A 5,980-nucleotide genomic window follows, 5' to 3' on the forward strand; every position below is an offset into this window, starting at 1 on the left:
GACAAGATGACCCAGATCAGATAGAAAGTTTTTCCAGCAGGGCCCAACTTTGTGAAGCTGTCCATCCAGTGTGAATGTTGGACCATTCATGCTGTGCCCCCTTGACACTGTGAAGAGATTCATCAGTCAAAATTGGCTGGCAGAAAGTTGAGCAGTCTGTCAGTGTGCTGTGAGCTTTGCAGCCCCTCTTGGGTATCCTGAGGCTGGTGCTGCTGGAACAGATGGAAATGTTGGTGTTTCTGTGGGCTGGAGATGCCACAATAATAAACAGCTGGATGCAATTGAGGCTGGCCTTTGTGCAGCAAAATGGATTTCTAGTTGTTTAATGGGAACAAAATGAATTGAGGGTTAGTTCTCTCATTGTTGGGTTTTGTTCTCTTTTCTAGGCTTTCTGCTCCTTGCATGCAGAAGTATTTGTTTCTCCACTCCAGTGTTCATTCCATACTGAGTCTCCCAGTCTCTCAACCATAAGTAACTAAAGCATTTTGTAAACCCTGTGAGTTTTCCGTGTGGGTGCTTGTCTTCCATCTTCCAAATGATGGAAGAATTTACACCACCCATACAAGAGTTGCTCAGTTTACAAGGTGGATTAAGTGCCTTGCCAAAGGCAGTGGCTGTTTATGCCTTGGAACTTTCTCTCTGGAGTTCCATAGACAAAACCTGCTGAATTCACATCTGATTTCCCACTTCCTGGCATTATACCATGTCAGACTCATCAAGCAGGTGTGCAGTAGCAAATCTTCTTTCCATGACCTGGTGAGGTCCAGGCAAAAGGGATTTCAGTCTACACTGGAGCTCTTGAATTTCCTTGTGTAGCTTTGATCTTTCTTTTCTGTCTTCCTCTTTATGCAGATGAAGAAAACATGAAGACCAGCACCTTCCCAGGAATCTCATGGTTGGCCTCGGCCATGCTCTGGGCTCTGTGACCAAGGGCCACCTCAGGAGCTGTGTGTCCCTCCTGCCCTGCTCTCTGCAGTGTTGGCAGCTGCATGATTGGCCACTTCCCATGCCTGCTTCAGTGGCTGCCCAGCCTGAGAAGGAAGGTGTGATAGGAGGGGACAAGCTGGAGCTGCTGCCAAGGAAGGCTGACTTGAGCAGCACAGGCCCTCTGTATGACCCTGCTGTCAGGGCTTTTTTTGTTCAGAAGCGTTTAATCCCTTGAAAAAACCTGGAGTGTGATATCTCAGGTGTGCCCAGCATGTGTGATAAATGTTAGTTTTACTTTCAGGTAAAAGTTTTTGTTGTACCAGTGGTGTACTGAGTTACTGCTCTTTAATATAATGGTTCAGGAGAACATCCAAGTGTCACATTGTGTTATGTATCCTTTAAGAGAGGGAAATTGGCTGCCCATCCCTCCTTCCTTCAGTGCATGAGCTGTTTTGACATTGTGTGGGGATGTGATTTTGGTTTTTAATACAGTGGCTGCTCTACACACTCCTTGCTGTGAGGAGAGCTGAAGAAACCTCCTTCCCCAAGAAGAAGATGCTGTGATTTGTTGGATGTCATGTGTACAAAGTGTCAGGAATCTCATCTTAAAGATATGGAATAAAATCTGTAAGGAATCCAGTGAGAGAGAGCCTGAAGCTTGACCATGTTTGTGTAGCTCCTTGCCTGTGGCAAGTGATCCTAAAGGGTGTTAATGCAGAGAAAAGCTGGGAAAACAGAAGTGCCCTGGTTAGGAATGCTGGCATCCAGCTGATTTGCTGGTACCTGGAGTGTTCCCCACCTCTTCAGGGGCTTCAAGGGCCATTCTGTGCCCACCTGCAACCATGCCAGAGGTATCTTCCTCTGCAAACCACCAAGAAAAGCTGACTTATGCTAGCAGTAATACTGGAATGGGTAAAAGCCCAGCATAAGACATTTGTGGATTGGACTAGTTGATCTTTAAAGCTCTCTTCCAACCCAAACCGTTGTATTATTCTTTCCCTTTTTTTTCCCAGCATTTAAGTGTGGTTTGGGATGTGAAACAGCTATAAACCAAAAATCTGTGGCTGGTTAGAAAGCAGCTGTTGGGAAAGCTAATGAAGGAGATGGAAGGAGAATACTGAGGAGCAGGGGCTGTCCAACCCTGTGGGGAGCTTCAGAGGTTTCCTGACTTCTCTGGTGCCACATTTGGTTGGGGCACTCACTGCACACTTTTGTCATTCATCACTGAGCTTGCTCAGAGCTCACCCTCTGCTGCAGAGCCCCCTTTTGGTTTCAGGGAGGTGACAGCTGGGGCCATGGTGGGGTGCCCTGAGAAGATCCCCAGATCCTCTTTTTACTCAGGCTGCCCTGGCAGTGCCAAGTGCCTCCTGCAAACTGACATCAGCAAACCGGGGTGGTGAGTTTTGTGTCCCATGGAAAAGGGCTGGGGTTTGTGACCAGGGGCCTGTGGCCCTGAGTGGGCTGTCACCTCCTAAAATCCCAAATGGTGCAGGATGTCTCCCAGACCCCACCTGGCACCTCCCTGTGAAGCCTTGTGAAGGCTGACCTACAACAGAGACTAGATGGAATTAAAGAATAGAGTAGGGATTTATTAAGAGGCCTAAATAGATGCAGCTTGGGCAGCACAACCCAAAATGGACCATGGGATCTGACACTTATAGAAGTGTCAGAACTTATAAAACACTTTTATAAGTTCTGATCCATTTGCATATTGGAGTTAATTGTCCAATTACAGCTTTAGCCTGTGAAGTCTCATTTTTCTTGTTTTTCTCTCTTCAGCCCACATTGTTTGTGCTCTTGGGCCTGAGATTTGGATCATTTGTCCTTGGTCCCCAGCTAGAGCAGGAATTGTTTTGTCTCCCTGCTCTGTGCACAGAGCTCACCATCCCCTCATGTGAAGCCCAGACCCACACACTAAAGCAGCACAGAATCTGAAAAACACAAAAGCTCAAACCTGAGGCATCACCTGCAGCAGGGGCCTGATCTCGGCAGAGCTGTCAGTGTGTCCCTGCTGCTGCTGGGTCACTGCTAGGTGGCAGCCGAGGCCAGTGCTCAGCAGCTCAGCTCCCTGCAGCCTCGAACTCCTCCGGGGGCCTGGGAGGGTGAGGGAGATGGGGAGCTGAAGAACATCCTGCTCAGTGGGCATCCTGCCCGTGCCCCTCAGGAGCTGCCTCTGTCCCACTCCCTGCCTTTATCTCACTCGCTGCCTGGGCATGCAGCTGGGAGCTTTGGGGATGGGTCCCACTGCTATGTCAGGAAATTGAGGATGGGGAGATGCCATGGGGTCTGGAAGGGGCTGTGTGGGTACTGGGAGCTTACCTGTGTGCAGAAAGGTAGCAGCAAATTTGCAGGAGGGAGCCAGCAAGTGTCAAACAGTATCCCTGTGCTTTGGGAACTCCTAAACCTGCCAGTTTGAGTATGGAGGGAGCATATTCTGTGCATATCACTCTTTTTTCACCCTAGGTACCTGTTGAAAGTGGGCTATAGGGCCTTGCTGCTATTCCATGTACCTTTCCTCATGCTGATCAGGATTTCTTTTTTCTTTGAGGCTTTGCCATTCACATGCTGTCTGCTAGTGCTTGGTTAGTTTTACATGCACTTCCAATCAAAAAAAAGATGAAGATCTGACCCTTAACCCTGAGCCTGGACCCCATCAGCACCTGAGGGACAGAGAACCCACCTGGAGCTGCTCCCCTGCTCTGGGTGATCTGAGCTGCTCTTCCCAGCTGTGTGATGGCATCTCCCTTCCCAGAGCAGTTCAGCTCACATTCCTCATGCCCAGCAGGTCCCTGTTTGTACATTTGTTGCCTAAGGCAGTGGAAAAAAGAACAAAGATACCTCAGGGACTGGAAAGTGATGCTGCATTCATATCCTTGCTCTTGTGCACTGCTGTGTGCCAGTGCCGGGTGGTGGGGAAGGAGGGGTGGCTGTGCCAGGCACTGGGATAAATCTTGTCAATTTTTGGGGAAGCCAGACCCACAGGGGTGTCTGATGGAAGGAGGAGGGTGCTCTGCTCTGCTGCAGCCCTGTCCCTGCAGGTGTCATGTCCCTCCTGGAGGGATCTGGAGTCATCCCCCTTCCTCCTCCTTGTGGAGCATCTCCATGGGGCACTGGGGAGCCTGGTGTGGATCTCCCTCATCCCAGGGTGGGCACGTAAAGGGGTCCTGCTCCTCCAAAGGAGCTTGGGGTGGAGCTGCTTTCCCCTCCTTTGCCCCTGGTTTCCCCCTTCCCCACAGCTGTGCTGCCAGCAGAGGTGATCAACTCAGAGTCCCTGGGGAGAGGACCAAAATGTTTAGAGGAAATTAAAAATTGAAAGGCAACGCAGCTCTGCAGCTCTCCCTAAAAGCTGGGGTTAAGGCGAACAGCAGCAGGATGTGTCCTCCGGGGATTTGCTAATGGACTCGGGGACGGGAGGCTCCGGGGTCAGCCCTGGCAGGTGGAGGGAGCTGTGGGGCCGGTGGCTCTTCCCCTGCTGGGCTGGTGGGAAGCAGGGGCTGAAAACGTGGCTGGGGCCACGCATGTGACAGCAGAGCCACACCTGGATCACCTCAAGAGGGACCCAGGTGCCCCTGGTGGGTGGGTGGGTCTGGGAAGGGTGAGGAGCGGTGCTCCAGGCAGGGATTTTGTTTTGAGGGGGGGTGTTTATGGAAGAGTTTCTCCCGGCTGCCTGGCCGCAGTGGTAATCGGGTACTTGGAGTTTTAAACGGGATGTCAGGAAGGATTTGCCTGGCGAGGAGGATGGGAAGTGACAGCTCGCTTTGGGTGAGCAACGTGCAGCAGAGGTGGCCCAACACCTCCCTCCCTCCCTCCTTCCCTCCCGGCGCTGCAGCCAGGCAGGAGCGGAGCTCGGGGCTCCCCTCCGGGCACACGGGTGGCCCTGCAGTGGTCGCTGTGGCTTTGCCATCTCAGCGAGGGTGGCATTTTCCAGATCGATGCCTCAGCCCACCCCTCCCCACCCCTCTGCACTTCTGAGTCAAGCCATGCTTTGCAACGTGGGGTTCAGTTGAGAAAATCATTTGGGCTTGAAAACCAAAATTGAGTGCTTCTGACCCTAAAAACATTTGTGGTTCTATTTTTAGATTTTTTTTTTTTTTTGAGATGGAAATTGAATCTTTTCCTTGTTTGGGGAGGATAAAAGTGCATTCAACCCTGCATCAGATTGTTTCACTTGACCCACGAGTAAATGCTTTTCTTTCCTCTGACCTGGAAGGCTTTCTTTTTCTTTCCATTTGGCAAGAAAAAGGGAAAAGCCAAATCTTGGTACAGGTCACTGCAAAATAAGGTCTGGAGCTGGAGCTTTTCAGCTTAAGCGCTGTGCCAAGACCCATCAGCTCTTCCCACCAGTCCCTGGAGTGGCTCCCTTTTTCTTGCAGTAAAAAGCCCTGGTTTTGCCTTGCATTTTGCTGGGATAAAATGACTGCCAGGCAGAAGAGCAGCCTCTGGCTGCTGGGTTTTGCATGAGCTGAGATAGGGGCAGTGCTTGTGCCTTGCTGGCCTTTTGGAAGACATCCCTGGGATGGCTCATGCAAGCTGGCCACCACTGCATCTCTGCAAAGGCCCCTTTGGGTGGCTTTGGGGGAAGTGCCAACATATTCCTGTGGCAGGAAGGAACGGGAAGGAAACATGGGGCAGCAATTCTGCTGGAGCATCCCTCAGCGGGAAACGGGTCAGTGCTGCCTTTTGGTTGGACCAGGGCTGTGCTCTGGGGCTTGGTGCTGGCTGTAAGGATCTGTGCACGCCCTGTCCCACAGAAACAGGGCTGTAGGTGTCCTCCTGAGCACCCCTTGCATCCAGGTGAGCTCTACTGCCTTCTCTCCATCTTGGACCCAGCTGCCCAGGTCTTTCCAGTGTCAGTGGCACCACTCCAAGCACAGCATTGGAAGGGAAAGGAGGGAGCTCCTTGTGGATGCTGTGGAATGCTTTGAGCTCACAGGCAGCAAGAAAAGGGGGGCAGATGGCGTGGGCTGTTCTGCCTCCAAAGTTTAGGACCACTCGGAACTGGGACTGCTGATGGTGAAACCCTTTCCTGGTGCTCCTGCAGGAGGGGAAGGTT

The 5,980-nt window shown here is 51.5% G+C and overlaps 1 protein-coding gene across 1 annotated transcript in view; it reads left to right on the forward strand.

The window, feature by feature from the left end:
* TDRD5 (tudor domain containing 5) overlaps window positions 1–956 on the forward strand; it is a 13,400-nt gene extending 12,444 nt beyond the window's left edge. Inside the window, exon 12 of the mRNA XM_031063310.1 lies at window positions 853–956. The gene's annotated coding sequence lies outside the window, so the exon portion shown is untranslated. The remainder of the gene's footprint in view (window positions 1–852) is intronic.
* Window positions 957–5,980: the final 5,024 nt, after the last annotated feature.

The sequence above is a fragment of the Geospiza fortis genome, unplaced genomic scaffold, assembly GCF_000277835.1.
Source record: "Geospiza fortis unplaced genomic scaffold, GeoFor_1.0 scaffold506, whole genome shotgun sequence".
Taxonomy (NCBI): domain Eukaryota; kingdom Metazoa; phylum Chordata; class Aves; order Passeriformes; family Thraupidae; genus Geospiza; species Geospiza fortis.